At 37.8% G+C, this 24,589-nt stretch overlaps 1 long non-coding RNA gene across 1 annotated transcript in view; it reads right to left on the bottom strand.

The window, feature by feature from the left end:
* Positions 1 to 580: 580 nt before the first annotated feature.
* Positions 581 to 24,589, bottom strand: part of LOC136358408 (uncharacterized) — a 524,491-nt gene continuing 500,482 nt past the window's right edge. The window contains exon 2 of the long non-coding RNA XR_010743087.1: positions 581 to 793. This is a non-coding gene — a long non-coding RNA (uncharacterized lncRNA). The remainder of the gene's footprint in view (positions 794 to 24,589) is intronic.

Genomic DNA, 24,589 nt, shown 5'->3' with positions numbered 1-24,589 from the left:
GAAAAAGCAGTGTTATCACCTAGAAAATTAAATCCGTTACAAATGAGAGATTCATTCCTTCAATTGGCTTATTAACATCTTTAGAAAATATTTCTTTAGTTTGTAGGGTTGGGAGGATTTTTCAGTGGATTTCACCTTGCATCGTTTTCATTCAACTGGAGCTCCCCCTCAAGGAACACAATGGGAAAATATTTTTGCAATAGCAGGTACAGATTTCTCATTTTGACTAGGAGAATTGTTATAGGCTAGCCTTCAAAGTCTTAGAGATTTTATTCAAAATATTCTCTCACTTACTGCTTATATGAAATTGCAAAGCAATTTCATGTAGAAGTGAGACTGTCCTTAAATAAAGACACATGGCCAGAAAGACTAGAAAATGGATTTGAGTAACTTTGGGGATTTAAGTATGATTTTATCCCATCTCTAATTCTTGTACCATAAAGTATCTGATACTCACACTATGCAGTAGTAGAAAAAGCTTGTGTTTTGGCCCAGCCCTGTCCCTCACTCTTCATCACAACTTAAATGAGACCTGCTAGAGGGGTCATTGCAGGGAGCTCTCAGCAGAGCACCTCTGCAGCAGCCCCACTGCCCACTGTCAATCAAGCACCACATTCAGAAGACATGATGAGCTAGAAAATATCCAGTATCAAAACAATGGAACACAGAAGAAAAAGTTGTACACACTCTGGCATGGAGGTCTAGGCCATGGTATCCAAAAACTGTGGAAGGAACTGTTCCAAGTCATGGCAACCCTTAGCCTTGAATTTTGCTTTTCTTCAGCCTTTCTTCTCTGTATAAATAAAGTATAAATAAAGAAATTCAAATCCAACAAAATAGCAGCATATACAACACAAAACACAGCACATCACTATTTTGGGGTGGAGAAGAATGAGTCATATATAATAAATGTCAGTCACCTGCCTGAATTAATTTTGCAGCATCATCAACACACATTAACAGTGTGATGATAGCCAGACAGGGAGGGCTGAGGGAAAGGAATGAATACTCAGTATCAAACAGCTGTGACTAAATAGGTGAGCATGAGTGAGAACATCATCATCAGGAATGGGACTTGACTTTGTTCCCTTCTCAGTGCTTCCCCAGTGTCCTTTCACCTTGTGCTATGGCAAGTCACACAGCTATAAAATTATCCTAAACAGGAAAAGATGTCTGTGACTCTTAGGATTTGGCCAAGATGTCCTCTGCAATATTTTCAATGGCATTAGAGCTTTCTCTGACTGACCACATTCAGTCACACTGAGGTGGAGTAATTATTATCAATATTAAATAAAAATTTGATCTGGGTAAGAAGTTTACCCTAAATAAAAGAACATTCCTGGTGATTAAATATTAGCAGTTTGTGACTACCTCTACCTCCTCACACTGAGTAAAGACAATAGTGGCTGTGCCACTCTTATAGGCTCCACTCTCCATATTTTCACATTATTTGCTCTTTGATTTCTTCTTCAATTTGTGACAGTTAGTAAGATATTTAATAAGTTCAACCCACCCAGGGATGAGTGCCCAGTTTTCTTAATATTGAAATTATTTGTTTTCCTCATCTTTTTTCCTTTAATTTATAGTTTTTTATTTTTTTCCTAAACAGTACATAGGCTGGGTCTCTGCAATCACATTGCAGAGAAGAGGGAACAGAGGAGGAGATACTGGTTGAATATTTGCTCACTACGATCATAGTTAATAAAGCTTATATCTGACCTGTGCATTATCAAGGTCGAGACAGCCAGTGCACTCAAAGTACTTCAGTAAAAGCCTCAGGGGGCTTCAAATATCATCACCATGTTATGTAGGAATCTTTCATACCTTTTCCATGTAGCAAGCCTATGGGCAGGTCCCCACAACTCTGGCTCTTCCTTTCTTTCTTCTCTCTTCCTTCTGCTGTTCCAGCTCCCTGCCCCCAGCACAGCCACCTAACCCTGCCTGTCCCTCGCACCACCTCCCATCCCTTGGTCCTCACAGCACAGCCAGGAGACTCCAACTAACTCTCTATCAACTAACTCACGCTTTTATCACACCCATATCTGGGAGCAAGGCTGTTCCCACTCTTTGGTAATTAACACAGCTGCAATATATCAGAGGCAGGATTGCCTTTAGCACTATCTCTGTCTGTCTTACCACAATGCATTATTACAATACCCTAGATCTATACCAGCAACTTCAGAAATACCATTTTTAAGGTTCTTCAGGGACCTGGTCCCACTCTTAGGAATTCATGGTACAGTTCAGCATGGTATAATTAGCTGTTAGAATCTGGTTTTAATTTCACTTCTTTCAGGAAGTAAATGAACTCACAAAGCTTTACCTAACACAGTATCTATCATTTGGTTTTCTTTTTAATGTTGTACAGTTGATAGAGAGCAAAATGACACACATTATTTGCCCCGGTAATGTCATTCCACCAAAGCTCTTAAAAACACTTTCATGCTATTTTCCTTGGCACAATACTTAGATTTTGTATTTTGTAGGCTCTCACAGTTTTGCAGTAGACTCTGCACATACAGCCTTGTCCTATACTGGTTGTTCAACCCTGAAACTTTGCAGTCAGGTACTGCCCTTTATTCCTCCTAAACAGCTGGAGTGAATGCTCAGTCATTCAGGAGCCTGTTTGCCAGAGACCTAATAGCAAATCTTTGTAAATTATGCATATTTATGCAACAGAAATAACTGTAAGGAAGACATAAGTAAGGCAGACACAGACAGTGAAAACAGTGAAATCAGTTTCCTGGAACCTACTGTACCTACCTACCTGCAAGCATGGTACAGCTGTAGAATCTGCTGAGAGACAAGAGTGGGGTTTTTTTGCTCAATTAAAAAAAAATAATAACAACTGTTCGAAAGTGAAATTAGTTGCAGCTGAATGGACAGAAGGGATTGAATTGACTTAATTATTTCAAATTTAGTTAGTTATTGTTCAGCTGGTGCAAACAAATCTACTCTTCCATGCTATACAACAAAATGCTGTAGAACTCTAAGTAAATCCATATAATTCTTTACTCTCTCAAGAATCATCTTAATGTTAATATGACTCTCCATCAGAACCAAGCCTCAGTCTAGTTTTCAGCTCTAATGGCACCTCTTTTATATAATCAACTAGCACAAAATCCTCTTCCCTGGTTCTCCAGCAGCTCAAGTCACAAATTTATGACTTTGAGGGGAAAGCAGAAATTATACTGCTCCACAGTTGATAGTCCTTTTTACCCATACACATTTACTGAGGAAAAAAAATCAATGTTGCCTGTCTTTTCTATATGCTTTTCTGGGCTATGACCTGGAACTCTAAATGTTTCAATCCATACAAGGAGAGCTGGAGGGAAATGGTCAGCAGCCAGGCATGTCTCTACTCACAGCCGCATGAAGCTATAGTTTATACTTTGAAAACTGTTCAATTGCAGTAGGATTTTTTGTTTTTAAATGTCGATTGAATTCCTCAATAAAGGGATCCATGTCTGACCTTAAAACTCTCTGACATTAAAACTGTAGAAATCCCCCATACACAGGAACACTTCATATTTTTTCCTAGAGAATATTTGTTTTGATGCTTCTTACTGACCTGTTAGCTGACTAGCCCCTTCCTTCCTCAGCTACACCTTCATTTCCATGAACATGTAACATACAGATGTTGCAAAGAGTTCAGTTACTCTATCATTACATTTATACCCATCTCCTCATTACTGCTGGTCTCTCATTTGTCACAAACAATGTGCAAATAAGCAAATGCAAGCTTGTAACATCTAGGCTGCATCAGAAATTTCTCTTCATGCAAGAAGGAATAATTTTGTGCCCTGTGTCAGCTGCCTTTGTGGTTTGCAAAGGCTGTCATATCATGGGCTGATTAGAAAGGAAATGAAGAATGCAGCAAATGCAATTGGTTTTACTACTGCTACTCCCACCAAGAAAAGCACTTCTCATTTGTCTCTGTAATGAGGGAGCCTTTCCACTCACAGGTACATTAAGAAAGAATGTGTGCAAGGGGGGGTCCCCACTGTGCAGTTACCCTGATGTTTTCAGGACTTTTCAGATGGCTTCTGCTGAATTAGACGCATAAAGGAAGAACTAATCCTGCTGAATCAGGAAATGAGACAATGGGGATACTCTGTATGATTCCCATTAACTTTATATTACAGTCTGCAAAGGCTACAGCTCTGAATATTTGATATTTGTCTAAGTCCAACTGAAATCAATGGGAATTTGGTGTACAAGTACAAACAAACTGCATGGATAATGTGGAGGACCCTGGCAACCAGAAAAAGAATACTTTCTACATTATTCATGTATTTAGAGTCTGTATCTCAGTGCTCTGAGTCTCATCTGCAAAAAAGGACTATTGAGGCTCCTGAGTAAGACTGAGAGACAATTTACAACCTTATTCTCTAACATACCTTACGCTTTGGGCGTTGTACCATTAAAATTTAGAATCGCAAGGAAAAAGTTTCATTAATAGAGCAACAAAGGTCATTTTAACAGCAGTCCATATGCTCCAATATCATCTATCTTTCCATATTGTTAACCTAACTAGTGGCATCAGCTTGTTTTGTTGAATAAATAGATTAATTAATCTAAGAGAGGCATTCCCATTATCTTCCATTCTCTGCACAAAAAAAGACCAATCATAATGTGCACTTATATTAAATTTTGTCTGTAAAATATGCTTGCTTGATATTGTAGGCATTTGCATTTTATATACTTCAGTTGCCATCTGCTAATGGTAATTTTATCATTCAATAAATAACACTAAAGAGATCAACATTAATGAAGATTAGCAAATTTTTTAATATAATGAATAATTTTGGTTTATTTCTGTGAACTGCTACTGCAGCCAGCAATAAAAAGGATAATCCATTAAAACTAGAGCACAATAATGAAAGCTGTTGTCAAGGTTCTGGCATAGTGGATGACGACAGGGGATTGCAGATTCCCAGAGTTTTGACTTTCTCTACCCTTTACTAAGGGGTAACATGTGAATCATTAGGCTATAGACAGATGGGACTAGTCCAGGGAGACTGAGACTGCATGCTAACCCAGCAGAAGTTTCAGGGGGCATTCATAGCTTGGATAACCGCAATGTCTACAGCAGTGCAGGAGGAACCTGGATATGACCATACTTTTTACAGAGGGAAGGCTTTAGATCCCAACTCAATTAAGAATCTTCTTAGGGAGAGCATTTCAGGCCTGCTGAATATTTCAGTCAGCTTGACTAGCACTACCAGTTTAAATACAAGCATTTGATTACAGGCCTCTCTTAGTAAATATATGCTGAGATATGCTTTTAGGTATTTCTTTGCTACCTGAGCTTTTAATTTGATTTTTTTTAATCAATCTATCAAAGAACAAAAAATCTTCTTTAAAGTTTAAAATACACACTAGGTTTTATCCTGTTTTCTGAGGCATAGCCTAGATTTTTCTGAAGTGTGATCAAAACCTATTCTTTTAGCAAATTAGAAACTAGTTTCATCTCAAAATACAGAGCTCAGTTGTCCCGCAGTAATTTTTTCAGAATTCCAGAATGCCAAGGTCTGTATCTCCATGCTCACATCTTCTGCACTGAACATCTTTTGTAATTCCAATCCTAGATCCAGGAAATGTAACAGAGACATGGAAGCAGTAGTGCTGTATCCAACCAGTAAGTTAGATGAATTAATGATAAAATTATATGTCCTGTGGATCAGACCAACTGTTCATTTGCAAAGTATTTTTCCCTCGGCTATGTCAACAGGAGATGCTGCTCAGAGAGACATCATGTTATCTAGTAACTAAAACATAGTGTTATCCACTGTGTTTTGTTCATCCCTAGCATCCATGATCATTGGGGATGTTGGAGGGCATATCCAATTCCTTTGCTATGTTTATGGATGTATCGGCAATGAATTTTTCTAATCCCTGTTGAATTTCCTGTTATGGTCTGTATTCCTCAACCCCTTTCAGCAACAAAATTGTAGGTTGGTTGGATTTCTAGATGTCACCTAAGCAAACTTCCTGTGTATTCTATGGTTAACTTCAATGTTAAACCAGGTTTCTCAGGCCCTTGTGCACCTCAGTCTTGGAAATCCCCAAGGATGGAGATTCTACAACAACTCTGGGCAATATGTTCCTGTATTTAATCATGCTTTTGGAAAAAATATTTTCCTACCTGGAATTTCTCTTGCTTCCATTTCCTCATTTCATTTTGTCAATCTTTCTCTTATATTTTTTTCTATCCACACATAAAAATTACTTCTTTTATTTCTTTTAAAATAATCTCCTCCTAGATTCAAAAACTTTCCCCTGTTGTAGAGGCTTAGGGTGAGAAGTGTCATTAGTCTTTTTTTCACTATAAGTGAAATTTCCACAATAGCAAGGAGATTTTTCTCCTTTGTGTTAAATGTAAAGCAGTGGTCTTTGCTTCTGTTGAGGTGTAAATGTGACTGTATCTCAATCTTCAGATTACCTATAATCCAACATGAACTATGACAGGAAAATTAAATATGTAAGCAGTGATTTATTCTTGATTGGATGAAATTGATTACTTCAAAATAATTTATTCAAAATCAAGTTTGCAGATTGAGCAATGTCTGCAAGCACAGGAGTATGTAACACTAGCAAACTCTTTCTGTGGATATCCTTCTTTTGTACAAATCCTGAACTCTCGGGGGGGCTTTCCTCACCCGAGATTTAGGTGGTTTAAAGTCCTTGACCCTCTAAAAGCCCCGAGTCGCGTCGGTATAAAAAAGCAGAGTCCTCAAGGTCTGTTTTCAGGTTTCTTGTGGTGTTTATTATTTGGTATCTCAGAATTTTCTCTGCTCCCAGCTGAGGTCCGGACAGCAGCTGGGACACGAGGCAACTGCCTGCCCCAGGGGATGTCCCCTAACATTTATACAGATAACTACGTGTCGGTTATTTACTATTTTGTACCAATGCCCAGTGCCCACACTAAAAGTGTCATTTCTACTTTGATCCAATCCACTCTAACTACTTTGTGCCATCACCACCCCAAAAGATGGAGGACAAGGAAGAAGAAGTACATGAGGTACCACCCAAATTCCACCATCTTGTCCCCTTTTACTTCTATTCTATAAACTCTAAAACTACTGAATTCTGTATCTTCTACTGTACTAAACTACTGTTTTCACATCCCGGTGGTTTGTAATTCCTTTCTCAGTGTTGGAAGCTTTTCCCATGGATTAAAACCAAACCCGGTGTTTTCCTGGGCTCTGTGCCAAGGTTCCTGAGCCCCCTGGACCAGCTCCACACCCCCGTGTCCAGGGCTCAAATTCCCTTCCTCGGGTCCCAGGCCATCCAAGGGATTGTACTGGACTCCAACAATGAACAACCTGTGGTTATAGAAAATACAAAACACTTAAAAAATACTTTGAATCTGGTTATTAAGTGATTCAATATTTGATGGTCAGCTGTCTCAGACAAAGGCAGCTATTCCCATGACAGATGAGTCTACATCAGCATCCTACCTATGTTTTATTTTTCTTGAAAGGTTTGCAGTATGAATAAGCTTATCCCTGAGAAGAAATTTTGTATTATTTTTTTCTCACTCATTCTGTAACTTTTTGTCTTTTAGTAAAAGACCTACTAAGTAATTGCTCATCAATTGAGTTTTTTCATTGATTGATGCCATCCTACTATAAACCGATAAAAACAATCCTCATCCATTCTGGAGTTTTCAGAGGTAAATAATTTCCATGTCAACTACTGCTCTAAATAATCCTTGGTTTACGAGTTTCTAAACCCTGTGGACTGAGGCACCATTTCCTCACTATAATTCTAAAATAAAACATAATAAAATATTTTGTCATTGTCTTGAGTAAATGATGATCTCTCAGGCTTGTGTTTCTAAGAAGAGGAAAGATTAAACACAAACAATAAATGCAGACAATTGTAAGTAGAGTGCAACAATAATGCAAAGTTCTGTTGAAAAGAAACTTGCCATTCTTTCCAGTGGCAAAAACAAAGGAAAAAAATATATACAAAATTATGTGCTGCAGGAAGTGTGCCTAGATTTTGGCTCACAAGTCAAACCAAGATGGAAGGAGCATAATGGCAATAATTATCAAGCAATTCTGCCTGGATGCATGTAGCACAGGCAGGCGCTGAAGTCCTGAGTACTCCAGGGGCTACTCAGGATTACTGTGCCTGTGGTGGGTGTTGAGGGAGAAGCATCTCCAGCAGTTTCAGGTCTCCAGGAGCCATCGGTCTCTTGAGCCCATGAACAATTTCCTGCAGCAATCTGCGCTGGCAGCAAAGTCCAAGTCCATGACAGACAGGGCTGGGCAGATGTGTGATGACTATGGTGACTCTGGTTTCCCAGGGCTCATTGCTCGGCTGTTCCAGCTCCTGTCCCTATGATCCCTGCTGCAGTGCAGTAGCTGCAGTGCCTGTCTTCTCCTTGTCTTCAGGTGATGCTCAATACCTGTCAAGCCTCCTGCTTAAGTGTTTGGCTACTGGCCAGTTCAGAGGGGGTTGCTGGTGCTGTGGACCCCCAGCCTAGAGCTGCTTTCCCATCCCTTTGGATGTCTCAGTCTGGCTCCCAGCTCAGAGTCTGGCTGTTTTCCATGCTTCCATTGCTTGCACCAACGTACATGGGATGGACACAAGCATCTCCATCCAGTGTGTTTTGTCCCCTGTGCGAACATCTGGGTGAACCCAGAGGGCTGTACTCAGGATATCCTGCATTTCCTTCTTCTGAATTGATGTCAGAGTAATTTTGAGGATAAAAAGATCTCTACTGGACAATGCCTACCTCTTAGTAATTCTTAGCTATTTCCCAGTCCTTTAGTCTCCACAGAAGTGTTTTGGTAGTGAATGGCCTCTGCAAAGTTCCCTAAAAAGAAGATCTAATTTTTTTTCTCAGTAGTCTGAAGTTAAGATGGCTGTTGCCCTCAATGATCTAATTTGCCTAAACCCTGAAGGATGAAGCCAGATATTCAGGCTCAGGTGAAAAGGAACAAAGCCACCCCTGCTATTTCTTACAGCTGAATTTAGTTCTCATTGGAGACATGAAAACAGATGACAGCAGCTATTATACCACTTTGTTATTATTTCTTGTTTGCTCTAAAAGTAATTTACTATAGAATAACCCATGTTAGAAGCAATGGCTCTGAAATTTTACACAAAGCCAGTATAGCTTGAGCATCCTTCTTATATTTTCCTGACAAAGAAGAGTCCTCTTCTGTGTGGAGGAGAGTGGATTTGTCTCAGTGCTCCTTCAGCACTTGGACTGTCTGCTAAAACTGCCAATGAGGTTGCCACTGGTAACAGTGTTTTATTTTGAATACAGAATGGTATTATTTTCTAAGTCTAAATGTCTGGCAATCCTATTAATTGTGCTCGTTCCAGCAAGAAGTTAAAGAGATGTAGTTGTAACACTTAACAACCAAATAGCCATTCATTAAAAAAAATACCAACCAAAACCAAAACAACATCTTGAAAAATTAGTTCCATGCTTAGCACTTAGAATAGTGCTTACTTTCTTAAAATCCATTAGACTGGAATACTGTAGACTGAGAAAATTCAATCTGTAGCTACACAGGCAGTTTCAAGGTGGGGTAAGTGTTTAAAAAAATTTCACTTTACAATTATTTTACTAAAATATAAGGGGCTGTGCCAATTAAAGATGAGTCAAGAATTTGCCTCATTGTTCCATTAAGATGCCAAGCCACAAACTAAATAGGAAAGCATTGGTGCTGCTTGAGCTAATCAAATGGCCATGTGAAGTCTGAAGTCACTCAAAATAATCCAGCAGGCTCCCTCAGCCCTGTGTAGCTGAGCTCAGTCATCTCAATCTGAATCCCAATGGTTTTGGAAGGATAATCTATGCATAGGCTGTCCAAACCAGTTACCAGGAAGAGAAAATGAACTCCTATATTGCACCTACTTCAGGAGTTCATTAGGATGTGGAGAGTAAAGAGTGAACAACAAACAAAAGTAATTACATAATCTGAGCAATTTAAGGGGCTATGTATTTTAAATTCTGAGGATAAGGTACATACTCTTGGGCAGATAATTTGACTCTTTTGAATTACACTCTGAGACATTTAACAGGCAGATGGATTCTTTTCATTCCCAAAGGAATCAGTGAACATTTATTCCTCATGCTGTCTTCATTGAAAACTGTTCAAACAATTGCAGCAGAACTCCATCACAGAGCCAACTGAATCAAAATATAATAAAAGGCAATTTTTCTAGAGAGCCACCCAGAGACCCAAGAGTTCTCCTCCTGGCAGAAATAGTGATGTGTGGCATTTGGACTCTGCCAAGCTCATGTCCTGTGAAAGATGACAGACAACAAACTCAGAGATTGTGAACAATGAGGAGACAAGGCAAGAAAACAGCATTTGCTGCCTTCCTCAAAGCCAGAAATTGTCACCTTTACCATTTTTTTGCCATCTGCACTTTATACTATTAGGGGTTTTTTGCTCCTTAGTAATATAAAGGCAGGTTTATCCAACATATAGAAAAGTGATAGGCTTAGGATTGCTTCCTGAGCTAGTTTAAATCAAAGGCTTGCTTCATCTTCTGAGAATAAAGGAAAGTAGGTAATGTGTAGTGATAGAGAACCTTTTAGGAGGCAAACACACAAAAAAAAGAAGCTGCATTTATTATTATTATTGCAAGACATAAGTAAGCAAATCACCAACTCGGACTGAGTATTTTATGTACACCTTAAGAAAGGGATTAAAGTATGATCACGTTTGGTTTATTAAGAAGTAATAAATGGAATTGACTGGTTAAGGATATTCAGTAATTTATCTTGTGGGTTCAAGGTTTACCTTTGACAAAACTCTGTTCTCATGATAAATAACATTCCGCCTGGGATTAACACAAACAACCTTATTTCTATTTTCCTGGCTTTACAAATGTCAGGTATATGTTTGAGCACATTCATCCATTAAGGAACAGAGAATTCTTAAGAAGGGTTTTTTCATTGGAAGGTGGTGCTTGAAGAAATTCACAGAAAAGTCACAGGTAAGGAGAAGAAAATATCTTTTGGGAAATATGCAGGTAAACTGGAATTCTACCCTAACGTCCATAGAAAGTCTGTTAAAACATCATTTTATGTAATTATCACAAATATTACTCAATAGGACAGTCTTTGAACATCATCTCCAAAGGGTAGTTGGTCTCGCTTCCAGGAGACATGTCAGTGAACAGCTGAATGACGGAGAACATTGCACCTGCTTTACAGCTGCAAAACATCAGCTCATGAAGGTGAAAGCTATTAGCAGTGATGTAAATTGCAGAAAACATAGTGATCAGTACTATTTCCTCAGAATTAAGGACTGAATCACAGAGTCATGGAATCACATCCTCATCCAACCATCCCATCATCCAACCTGGCTCTGAACAATTCCAGAGATGGGGCATCCACCATTTCTCTGGGCAACGTGTTACAGTGCCTCACCACTCTTGTAGTAAAGAATTGTTTTACAGTGTCTAATCTAAACATAAAAATCTTTCAGCTTGAAGTCTTTCACCCTTGTCTTATCATGCCCTGGTAAAAAGTCGCTTTCCAGCTCTCTTGTAGGCTTCCTTTAAGTACTGGAATGATGTTGTAAGGTCTCTCTGGAGTTTTCTCCAGGCTGAACAACCCCAGCCTGCCTTCACTGAAGAGGTGCTCCAGCCCTCTGATCATCTTTGTGGCCTTTTGCACCTGCTTCAGCAGTTCTGTATCCCTGTGCTGGGGGCTTCAGAGCTGGATGTATCATACCAGGAGAGGAGAACAGAGGGGGAGAATCACTTCCCTCACCCTGCTGGCCACATTTCTTTTGATGCAGCCCAGGACACAGTTGGCTTTCTGGTCTGCAAGTGCACATTGCCAGGTTGTGTCGAGCTTCTCATCCACCAGTCCTTTTCTTTACATGTGTAATGTATGAAAAGTGCTTATTCTGAGCTGATGAATTACTTCTATGTCTTTTAAAGCACTTTTATGTATTTTAAATACATTATTATGAATTTTAAAGGTAAATATATGCACTAGCATATATATTGGTATCAGAGGATGTCAAAATGTCTCAGCCCACTTCCTTGGCCCCATTCCTCTTTGTCTGGTGAAGAAGAAGCCCAGATACCCAGACCAGGGAATGCTGCTGGTTGCTTCAAGGGAAAATGGGCCAGCAGTCTGTGTCAGGCACCCACTCTTTAGGTGAAATGCAGACATAATGTTACCTATGCTTTCCTTCACTAAAAGCTTGCACTATCTTTATTTCTTGCTGAAATAACTCCAATGAGGCTCACCTTTCGTGAAAAAATTGTTTGTGGGAATAAAGAATCCAGTCTTGATGTTAGTGAAATTGCTGCAGACTTAGTTTGATGTAAGTGGGACCAGAAATTGGGGTATAATAATTTGAAAACATTTTGAGGGTGTTATTTTCCCCAGAACTCTTTTATCAGTGTCACTTGGTGTGTTATTTATTCACCACACATTATACTGCAGTTTCCTGACCAGACTGTGACATTTTGCAGCATCCTTTCAACATTATTGTCAAAATTGTCTAAACTAAAAGCTAAAACTTTAAAAGAATTGATTTTGCCAGTTTGCTTTAGTCCTATCTTTGTCTCTGGAATATTTCCAAAATCTATAACAGACTGAAATAAGTCAAAAATGCCTTCTCTAAATTTCAAAAGAAAAGGAGAAGAAAAGGGAAAAAATCCTTTTGGAGAAAAGCTTAGGAAGTCAATTAAAAAGAAGTACAGTCTAAAGAAGTGGTTTCATGGTCTAGGGAAAAGAAATCACTATCGGAATCTTATGGAAGACATTGACTTCAAGGTCAGAATTGTCACTAATTAAAACAAAGAGAATTAAAAAAAAAATGTTCCTTCCTCCTAATAAAAAAAGAAAGGAGTATTTTAGTACTTTCTGCTTTCAATTGCTTTAAAAAATACCCCAGCCAAACAGAATACATCACTGTGTCCCCCACCAGTATGAAATTTTTTGCTTAATTGTGTTGTCCAGTCAATTAAAAATGTCTCTTGTAATGAATGGGGAAGCAACATAATAATCTCTTAGTATGACTTTTCTGAAGCAAAACATGCAAAGAGAGACTTTATGCACGGGGGACCTTTATTTAGGCTTGATTCTGTCTAAAATAAGAGCTAATACTAAACACTGCATTAACACAGTAAGCCCTAAATACAATATATTCTTTTTTTATGTCTCTGCTAGTAATTTAATCAAGCTCAGGACAGCTCTGTGGCATTTAAGTCAACTGGAAGAGAACAGTACATGCTCATAACATAAAATTACCTTAGCCTTCCAAACTGGATGGCCACATCCAAATTGCCTGTTGGAAAAGATCCATATTCATACCAAATTCTGACTCATGGATCTGCTTGCATTTTTGGAACATCTATAACTGTCTTGCTAAGGACATTTTTTATGTCTCAGAATTTGAAACAGCCACCCTCTTCAGTGACTTTTTGGTATATATCAGGTTGCATGATAAATGGGAGCTGTCTGCAGGCACCCAGTTTGATGGAAAGCCACCTATAGCCAGCTAATAAAAAAGCTCAGAAGGAGCTCCAAGATAGGTGCTGTGTCTGGTTGAAACCATAACATGCTCCTGAAAGCTGGTGCTGACTGTAGTTTCTCCTGAACGTTTCCTTTAAGGCATGTCTGGAGCTGCCTTTCTCCATCTATATGATAGTTTAACAGCTAAACTACTCAGCATGTAATTATGAACTAAGTCCTCTCCTCAGGTTCTCCCTTAACATATGGCTATCCTATTGACTCTAACAGAGCTTCTTGGGAACTCTCATAACAAATTCCCTGATATTTGACCCTTAAATACATGTCTGAACATCATGCTCACTTTAGTCCATTGGCTTCGACACAGAGTTAATTACATTGGAATTTCCTGCAGTATAAATGCTACAAAAATAAAAAAGGTGACTTGTGTAGCCACTGAAAATTATTGCCTTGATATTGCCTTGATAAAATCAGCAACAGGACTTAAATATTATTTTTAATTATGATTCACAGCCCTTAGACACTAATTCTATATGTTCTAAGCATGTGATGTTAAGAACAATGCTATTAATAGATATATATGAATATTCCAAAGCCAAGAAAACTAATTCAACATGCTAAAATATACATATATGCAAATTACTGAATTAGTTTTACAAAAGGACTAACAAAGCACACATGGCATTTCTTTGCTATGAATGACCTATAAGTATTCCATAATTGCAAGCAGTATCATGAAAATAGGCTGCTTCCCACTTAGTCACTTACAGCTTGTTTCCTTTGCTGTTCTCTTTGTGAAAATGGCCGTACAGACCACATAATGCATTTTGTCCTATATGTCTCTCCCATCAGAGAAAAGTATTTCACTAGATTCTAGTCTTGCATTGTTTTCAGCACATATTTTTAGCTATTTACCCAAAATTTATAAAAATAAGTTTCTTCTGTATCATATGCTAGAATATTAATAGTAAACACATGCACAGTTTAGATTTGGCTAGTAAGCTGTAAAACATATTAGTATTTTTAAATGTTATGGGTTTTTTCTCCAGATCATAAACACTTGGGAGATGAGGGGAAATATCTATATCTATATTTGTTGCTATTTCCCTCAGAATGAAATTTCCAGCTAGTGTGGTGAGAGACATGCTCTCAAACATGGGAAGAGAATGTAACAGATGTAGTGGCATCTGCTTGCACTTTTGGAACCTTAACTAAAAATGTTCTGAGGAACAATTTTCCTTACTCTTCTCAGTGAGCACAAACTTAGCTACCCATTGATAATGTTTAAAATGTCAACATCCTTCTATCACTGCTTATCAGAGACAGAAGAGGAATGACTGCAATACACCATCAGATGTATTTCTCCAAACCCCAGGCTGGAAAAAGCTTTAAAATACTTGCCAGTGATATTATGCTTTTGCAAGCTGAGGTTGGGGCAAGAACACATGAAGGTCAGAAGGAAGACTGGGTTCAGGAACCTCAACATTAATTTGGAGGGTAGGGTACATATTCATGAGATTACACATTTGTTATCATCATCTGATCACATGACAGCACTGGGTCTCAAGAAATATCTTTTTTATTAAAGGAGTTTGTTATATCATAAATATCAAATGCTCTTAATTACTAACATAGTTACTTCTCACATAAGGACAAATTCCCTCAAGCAGATCTGTGGAAGCAGATACTTTGCAGCTATTGTTATGGATAGAAGAAAAAATACCAAAGTTGGAGGGGTTTTGTTTTGTTCTTGTTAGGGTTGTTTTTTTTAAATTTTGAGAATATTTTCTACTTCTCTCTCTCAGAACTAGGAATCCAATTAATATGCAACCCCATGATTTGTATGAAACACAAATAAAACTCCTTTGTTTTTATTTTACATATCTATTAACAGGAAAAGTACTGCTACAAGTGCACTTCAAAGACTCCTGCAACAGCTTCTTTCACAGCTTTTTCTTCCTACTCCAAGGACATTATGTAAACCAAGGAACTGTGTTAGACAGGAGAGTTGTGATGAACACAGCTCTGTAGAGGTTCTCTTAAAATGGCTTTCAGACAAAATGCCTAGCTTTTGGAAAGCTATGTGGGGACATCATATATCCTATCATATTGTTTTGGTTTGGAGTAAATTAGGGAAGAACCTCTAAAAGGAGTCCTCTAAATCAAATTTCCACCACCCCTTCCCCCCCAGCCCTGGGTTCGGGAAGGAAAATACCTCGGAGGAAAAGTGGAAAAAACGGTTTATTGACAAAAATACATTCCGAATAGTGGGAAACGGGTTACTGTGATGATGAGGAGGGTGCTGACGTGTCTCTGGCAGGCCCGGGACTTCTCCAACTTCTCAGGTCAGGTCAGGTCCAGAGCTGGTTCAAACCTTGCGTGGGGCGGGGGGGGGGGGGGGGGGGGGGGGGAGGGGCAAGAAGGAAGGAGGGAAAAAAACCTGAACAGAAGCAGCGGGGGGGGGTGGGGAAACGCTAACAATGTATCCAAGATATGGGATGGATATATGGGATAGGAGGCAGGTCAACCCAGAACATTTTACTTTTTATTCTATATATTTATTTAATTAAAACTTTTATTTTATTTATTTAGACTTTTAATACTTACATATTTCTGTTTGTTTTATTTGCTTAGACCTTTGACACTTATATATATTTTTTTTGTTTTATGTTTAACTGATTTAATGCACAGATAATGGTAGTAATATTCAGCACACATTAACCTTAATAAACAGTGTGCATGCTAGAAGATATTGATGGATGTATTGAGAATGGGGGATAGAATGCTGCCATGATGGGGTGGCATTGAAGAAAGGGGCCACTGACCATGCATGATAAAAGAAAATAGGGCTGAGGAAAGCGTTTACAGACACACAGACTTCAGAAAGAGTAATAACACACAACACCTTAAAATTATATTTGCCTTGTCTTCAGATGCAATGCAATACAATATTTTTCTTCTAAAAAAGCACCAAGAAATGTGAATTAATGTGTTTCTCATCTCTTGAAAAATGTCATGTTTTGGTATAAGTCTTCAACAATCTTTGGTTACTCCTTGAACTTAAGACAATGTAGAGAATCTGTCAGTTGTCCAAAATGCAACAACTTCACTGGGTGGATTCTCCTAACTGGCAAACTTATTATCTCTTCTTTTCAAGTGCCAAATCTGGAAACATTTGTCTTCTTAGCTTTTCACTAAAGGAATCTGTAGCTACTTCTTTCCCACACCTGGAACAGAAGGTAGGCAGATGCAGCTTCATGTGTCTGTCTTATGGTACAAAAATGCAGTTCACAATACTGTGAATGCTACATACTAACATCTCAGTATATTTAATCATTGCCACCTAAAAAGCTGTATCAAGGGACACTTTGTAAACAATCCTAAATCCTGCTTTAATTCAGGAAGTCCATGGAGGATAAAGTAGTGGAGAACTAGGCTATCAGGTTATGTGTGACAGAGTAACCTCAAGTTTTCGTCTTATCTATGACAGAGCATTAAGTGCTTGAGTTGAAAAAAGATATGAGATTTAGCTCTGTTATTTTCTTTTTATGTTGGAACTAAAGTCTTCGGTTTCTACTATATTTTGCTATTAAAGTCTAGGTCTCTTGGGAAACTCAAGATATATTTGGAACTGTTAAAACTTTTGACAAAAATACAGCAGCAGAAATAACTACTCAGTCCTCTCAAAATAGGTTTGACTATTTAAGTAAACTGCAGTGAAACTAAGTTGTTTGGGAATCATTTGGAATGTAGCTAGTCCATATCTTCAGCTGGTATAATTAGCTGAGGTGCTAAGCCAGCTGTTTGCCTAGACAGCCGGGTTTAATTTAACCATCATTTGAAGAAAAGAAGAAGTAAGGCGCTTGATAGAAGCCACCTAAAGCTTAAAATTAAATAAGTCATACCTAGGCCCTGAACTAGCTTTGTCCCTCTGCCTCTCTCATCAGCTCAATGAATTTTTTTGACTTGCCTTCTCTCCTCAGGCAGAAGTATCATGGAAAACCTGAAATACAGACATGGCTGACTACTAGGAGACTTTGGAATTTGTGATGCTGGAAAGAGTGAGAGACCACACTTGGGGCTGGTGATATGAAAGAATCAGGTGAGATTTGGAGTCTGGCTACATGTAAAGCACAGCTAGTCAAAACATCTCAGCTATGATCTTGCTAAAGCACACTGATCTGTTGTCATTCCTGATCATTTTAGAGAGCAACATTTCTATTAGTCTTATGCCATTACACTTACTCTTTCTCCTTTTCTTAGCTGTAGCCTAATGGACATTGACTATTACTGTAATATTCTACGAGTATTCAGCAGATCTGACTCACCACATAGCTCTTCTCTTTGGAGAACACAGGTCCCAACAGTCTTCTCGCTGGTGAAGCACTGAAGCACTTCCCACACACATTGTGGATCTTTGTCCACAATGGCCTTCTGAAAGATGTGTCTAGAGACACATGAACCTGCACAGAAACCCTGGAAGGGACTGAAGAGAAGAGGATGGTGCATTAAGTAGACCCTTTTCTTGATTCAGGTGGCCTGCTTTTGGGGTGGACAGTCAAACCTGGAAATAGGAAAGGGTTGTAATGTCAAATAAAATAGATTGTGGTCATGCCAGCTGTCAGACTGCCTTCCAAGATGTCTATTATTATAACCCTGATGTTGAATATATCATGGGCTAAAACTGATTAAAAGCAAATAAATGCCATTGGCAATTTAATGGGGAATAAAGATGTAACAATGACTTTCTCCTTTATTATTTTAGCTTGCTCCCTAATTACTTCAGTGACAAGAAACATGTTTCATCTTGCCCCTCAAATGCTTTGCTCTACCAGACGCCACCTGCATGAATATGGTATTCCTGAAGAAATCTGTTTACTGGGTGGGGTGAGGCAAGGAAACAAGAATATTTACAGAGATGTGTGTGTTCAGCCAGCACATTAACACTGATGCTCCAGGAAAAATAATGACAGAAAGGTGTACAGAAGAATTTGCTTCCTTTACCAAAGGCAGTACTGCATGCAAAAGGACAAAATATGCACAGTATATATATAATGCAGTATTTTCACATGGATAAAATATGACAAATACTTACAAACTACCAATAAAGCACAGGCTGTAAAATGGCAAATTTATGTAGTTTCTAGAATGTAATATTGAGTCAGTGTTGTAGAATGGATATTTAGGTATTTGGGAGAGATAATGAATAATTTTTTTTCTTTTTTTTTTTTTTGTATTCCTGGGAAAAAATCACATCAATGTATAAAAAGTTCTAAATTATGACCTTTTTTTACTAGATTTAAGAGAAGTAACAAGAAATCTCTGCTCTCATCTTTGTTTCTATTCTTTGACACCCAGGTTTGTTTTGCTGCAAAGGAATGTTGTGGTACATTGCACCTGTGATATAGCCATCCTAACAATGGATGAGGAAAGAAGGAACATTCATGACTTTGCAATAATGAGATTGCTGATCCACAACCTGCTAGCAATTTCTGTACAGAGGAAATAAAGTCAAATAGAATTGCCAAGGACCTCATCTCCATGCTGATAATTGCGCATCTCCTCAGACACATCCATCCTCAGATCACCCTTTCTGTTATGAAAACTTTCATGGCTAAAGTAGTGGTGAGCCATCTTGTCCTCTGTGCAGTGAACTATCTATAGACTCCATAACTCCAGTTATTTTGTCTGATTTTATTCATTGGAAATTTTTTTATTGCCAAGACTCAGGAAGTTCAAAGTGATAGGTACAAATTCTAAGAGAAATTTTCCTGTTTATCTTTGTTTCCTAATTGATACAAAAAACTATGCTGATGCTGCTTTATATCAGTTAGTCTCCAAAGATTAGAGCTTCAGTTTATGCTGAAGCTAGCCCACCACTGTCAAATTGAAATAGTGTTTATACAGTGCCTCATGACAGTATAAATTAGATTTAAACTGGATTTAAAATAAATTGGTGCATTTTCCTTTTCCAGACATATCCTCCTTTAATAACACTACACATGGTACACCAGATAAGCAAAAACTAGCATTGATGAGATGTTTGTGTAGATGACAGTGCTCACTGTTTTTTGCCTGCTTGAGAGATCAAGGAAATCAAGGGTTAATCAAGAAAATAGGAGGAAGAGTGAATCATGCAGGGACTAGAATGTCTTATCAGCTGTGACCTGCTCAGCTACTGAGACACAGAAGAAACAAGGAAGTGATTTATAGGTTATAGCAGTTCAAGAATCACTCTTCAGTATTTGCTGGAGAACTATGACACTCTTCACCATGTTCATCCACATCCTGCAATGCTCCTCATCTCAGGACTTCCTACCAGTAGACTGTTTCCTGCTCCTCATCTGGGAACTTCCTATTGGCACTGCTTTCCACCAGTATGGCACAAGTTTCCCACTACATACTGAAAATAAACCCTTACCTGTCTACCTCCATACCAGTTTTGTAAATTATACTGTTGCTAAGAATGAAAACATTTAGCCCTTGCAATTTGCAAGTATACTAATAGAGAGCTATTAAAGCACCATTTATAGGTTGGTAAGGCCTGTCTGCCATTTTTTACAAGTTTGCCTTCCGCTCAGCTTCAGTATTTAGCTTAGAAGTAGATAGGACAAAAGAAAGTAAAGCAGACATAAGTAACTTACAAGTACTGTGCTTGATATGGAGGTCTGTGTCTCTGGAAAATATACCGTGATGGATAGCTACTTTTATAATCTTTTTGAATGTCATTTGAATGTCATGAATATCTGTCAGATTTTCTAAAAAAAAGTCTTTCTTCAGATATTACCAGATACAGAGAATATCATTCAGTTGTCTCACTGAAAGCAAGCGTAATTTAAACTGATCTGTCTTTGCAAACAATGAGCACTGAAAAAATCTATATACCAAGCACTCTATAGAGCAGTCACCACTAAATGGTATTTAAACTAGAAAAGATAATGTGAGACATCTAAGTTCTTCTAAAGGTGAATGTGTACCATTTTCTTTAGGTCTGTTAAAACCTTCAATACAAATAAGAAAAGTTAATTACTTTGCTCTCATTATACTATATCTACCACTGCGGTTTTCATCTATTCCACCTTCGTACTCCTAACAACTCTTTAAAAAGTAAGATTCTAAAAGAAAATATTTGAATATTGAAGTTTCTAGCCATTTATTTAAAGACAAGCCTTAGAACTATTGAATTATTCCACTTTCAATAAAACCTGCATCTGCATTTACATGCTGTGCACCGAAAACAGAGTTTTCCTGGCTATCAAACTGCCAGGCACACAACTGCAGAGAGCCAGTTTCAGGCAATTGCAGGAGACATCCAGTGGGTGGGTACATCTGCCCCAGGCACAGCATGATACAGATGAATTATATTTACACACATGACATAGACATGAAGACACTTCACAGAAAAATTATAGGCATGTAAGAGAATATACTGGTCTACTACTACTTAAAATGAAGTCATTGCCCTGTGTTATGTTCAACATGAACACTCAGGAGGAGGGCAAGTTCCTCCAGCCCCCAGGCTATTGTATCACACTAAAACGAAATCACTATTAGTCTTAGTGCTTTCCAGCAGCAATTAAGGAAGAATATTCAGCAGTCTACACACTTGAAATTCAAAAGCAGTTAGTAGATAGCAATATTGTCAGTGCTTATTGCACAAGTAAGCAATCTGAATCTGAGCAAATTTGAATGTCACAATTAATTTTCTATTTAGTTCTCTTTATCTATGTTTTCTTTAATGATTTTGACATTCTGCATAAAATGATTTCATTAACAAAGTATCTGCATGAGAAAAACTATGTTTTCTTCTCAGGAAAGTGACTCCAAACCCTTATTTACTCTTATGCTTTCCAGAACTTATGTAAGGTCTATCAAGAACACGAACAGAACAAGTCAATAAAACTGTCAGTGATTTTATGTGTGTGACTGCCAGCTTGCAGCTGTGAATGTTGCTAATAGGTATCACTTGAAAAATGCTCATTTTCACAGATAAAAAGAGGATGGGAGGAGAAAGGAGTATGTTTAGGGGTAAGGGAGGTGGGTGAGGTGTGTTGAGTTGTGCTTAATGGTATAAGAGCTAGCTCTGATATGAAGAGTAGAATTTGTGAATATATTTTTTATATTTCTCTAAGTTAAGTTGGCTTGGGTTTTTTTGTTTTGTTTGTTGTTTTTTTTTTTTTATTTTTTCTCTTTTTTTTTTTTCTCTTTTTTTTGTTTGCTTTGTTTTTTTTTTTTTTTTTAGTATATAGTCTGGAATGAGGTAGTTTTTCATTTTAAAGACCCTTTCTGGCCTTTGGTACATGCAGAGATTCATCAGTTCTTAAGTAAGCAATTTTCTTTGCTTTTTGAAGAGAAGCTATGTTGTTTTTTAAAGGCCTTTTGGTTGATTTTTATTTTGATTGGCTGTTTGGGGATTCTTTTTGCTTTGTTATGGATTTAATTTTTCTGTTTCAGTGCAATTTTAATTTTAATTTTTTTTTCAGTTAATTTTATTGGTTACTGAGCTCTGTTAAAGAGAATTGAGGTGGCTGTACCAACATGCGTGCATAGGCTTGAACAGCATGGATAAGCAATGAGCTTGGTGATGGCAAGCTTTCTAGCTGTATCTTTCTGCTTTTAGATTGTGCAAGGAGAGAGAAGGAAGGTGAATAGTTCTTCATTTCTGCAGTATGTTGCTTTTCTGTTGAAGCAGTCAAGAGGAAAAAAATAGGTGCTCTAGATTGTCCATGTAAGCTTTGTTTTAAAAATATCTTTGGGGGAGTGGGGGTGGGGAGACTGAAGGGGAGGATCTTCTAGATTTGAGAATTATAGATTCCTTTTTGGTAAGAAAAGTAAAGGGATAAACTTACCTATAGAAAATTTCTTGTTCATTATTTGTTTAATGAGTTTTAATTTGTTTAGTGAGTTTTTACACTAGATATGATTTAAGATAAACATGTAAGAAACAGTAATACCTTCTATTGCAATTCTGGCTGTATATGTTGAAGATGGAAGTCACTTTTCTGTTTAAAAGATCCTTATTTCCTGCTTTCTTTAATGTTCCTTCCCTCCCTAAAAAAAAAAAAAAAAAAAAAAAAAAAAAAACCAAAAAAACCACACTAAGGCACAACATAAATTCTGTGTGAAAGAACAAGCTAATGTTAATATAATAATGCAGGGAAAGGGTGAAATAAAGGAAATAAAGGCAGCATTCACCCAATAACAGAAACAAGCACTTACAGGAAAGTATAAAAAATATCATTATTATGTTATAAAGTGTCTGCCTGATGCAACATATTAAAAGGAATGGTAGCCTTTCCCAGTAATACTTTGTTATATAGTCTCTTCTGTTTTCCTGTGGGCCTGAGCTGCAACACACTGGCGTTCATGCCTGTTTACCCCGGGAAGTGATGCTCCAGAGTTTCTTCTATAGCATTAGCTTTTGTGTAGCATGGCTGCTGTGCTCTTAATGAGCAGCTTTGAAGATATCTGCAGAACCTGCATTTCTAGAAGCAGGACTAGGAAATCACCCTTGTATACACGACCCATGAAACTTGATAGTTAAGTTTTACTGACCTTTAAATGTAAGTGTCCTTACTGTTATATTGAGTTACTGTGAGTTCAGTGAATGAATTCTTATCCTTTTGACTAAAATACAACTTTGTATGCTTATTGATGCTTGCTCAATTCAAGTATGAGTTATCATTCAAGGAGCTTCTCTAAATGAGAGCTGCACTTGCCTGAATTCAGATGTTAGAAGAACATGAATAGTTGTTTTTGCCCAGAAATCAACATAGCTTCTCTTGAGTTAGCCCATTTAAACCTAAATAAGCTATTTCTATATGATATTGAGTATCCATTTGAAACTAATTGAAATTATGAATTTTTCCTCATGTGAAGCTCCTAGTAAGATCTTTTACAACACATTACTGCTTTTATTGAATTCCTTATATGGCACAATAAAAGTGTTCCTGATATAGAACCAGCTGATGTGTTGTACTGATTTGATAGAAATATTTATCAGGCAACTAAAAAATGCTGAGTAACTTCATAAATACATTGAATTTCAGTGGTCAAAGAAGCATATAATACAGTGATTAGCTAATATAAAATAGTGCCTGGAGTTTCTAGAGTCCAATCTAAGTCTGTTCAAGTAGTGGCAGAACTAAGCAGGCTGAGATAAAAAATAATTTATTAGTAAGTGGATAATATCATGCCTCTTGCAGTGTTATGCAGATAGTTTGCTGCACTTTGCACCAAGAAACAAACATCAGCTGCACTGTAAGGTGTAGAAATCAATTTTGCATGTTATTTCTAAGAGAGATATTTCCAAATGGAATATGAAAAAAGCTGTTTAAAAATGTTATACACCTGACTACATCATAATATAGTATCCTTTTGTTAAAAAGTGAAAGGCGGGGGGAAATCCAGGATGCCCTAGGGTTATCTTCAGGCTGTTTGTGCATGCATGTGCTTAACGAACTTATTTTTCAGTTGTCTGTCTCTAACAACATAAAATGATTTTTTTTTTTTAATCAGGTACAAGGACACAGATTACTGAGAGGTGCTCTAGGAGGGAAAGCAACCTAATCCTGGGAACAAAGACTAAACCTGTGTTAGGGCATGTATCGGTTTTGTTATTTGATAACAAATGACTTATCAGAGAAGCACATGTGGCAGTAACCAGGGGTTTTAGGTACTTTTAGAGTCTACAGCAAATCAGCAAACCTTGGTCAAGGCTGGATGAGTAGAAGTCTATAAATATAGGCCTTTTGTATCAGCTGAAGAAACAGTAAACTTTAGTGTAACTGATGTGTATCCCCAGACTCTACCAGGCCTCACAACTGTGGACCTCTTGTATAAATGCAAATACAAGCCGGCTAAGTGTGAATGTGATCATGTTTCTCCTTCCTGAGTTTGTACCTGAGCTGACGCAAGGAGAGAAAGCAGCTGATAATCTCGAAATTATTCAGATGTTAAATGCTTCTTGTGAGGCATACCTTGATTTTTTTGGGACAGCTGCTATATGTTACTGTGAAGCATGCTTTGAACTTGCCCTAGAACAGGGATACTGAGGTGCAACACTTGCCACTAGGGCACAGTACCGACCGGAGTACTCAAAAAAACCCAAAACCT

This window comes from Sylvia atricapilla, chromosome 3, assembly GCF_009819655.1.
Source record: "Sylvia atricapilla isolate bSylAtr1 chromosome 3, bSylAtr1.pri, whole genome shotgun sequence".
Taxonomy (NCBI): domain Eukaryota; kingdom Metazoa; phylum Chordata; class Aves; order Passeriformes; family Sylviidae; genus Sylvia; species Sylvia atricapilla.
The sequence above is the reverse complement of the archived record's forward strand: the minus strand, read 5'-3'. Positions and strand labels throughout refer to the sequence as shown.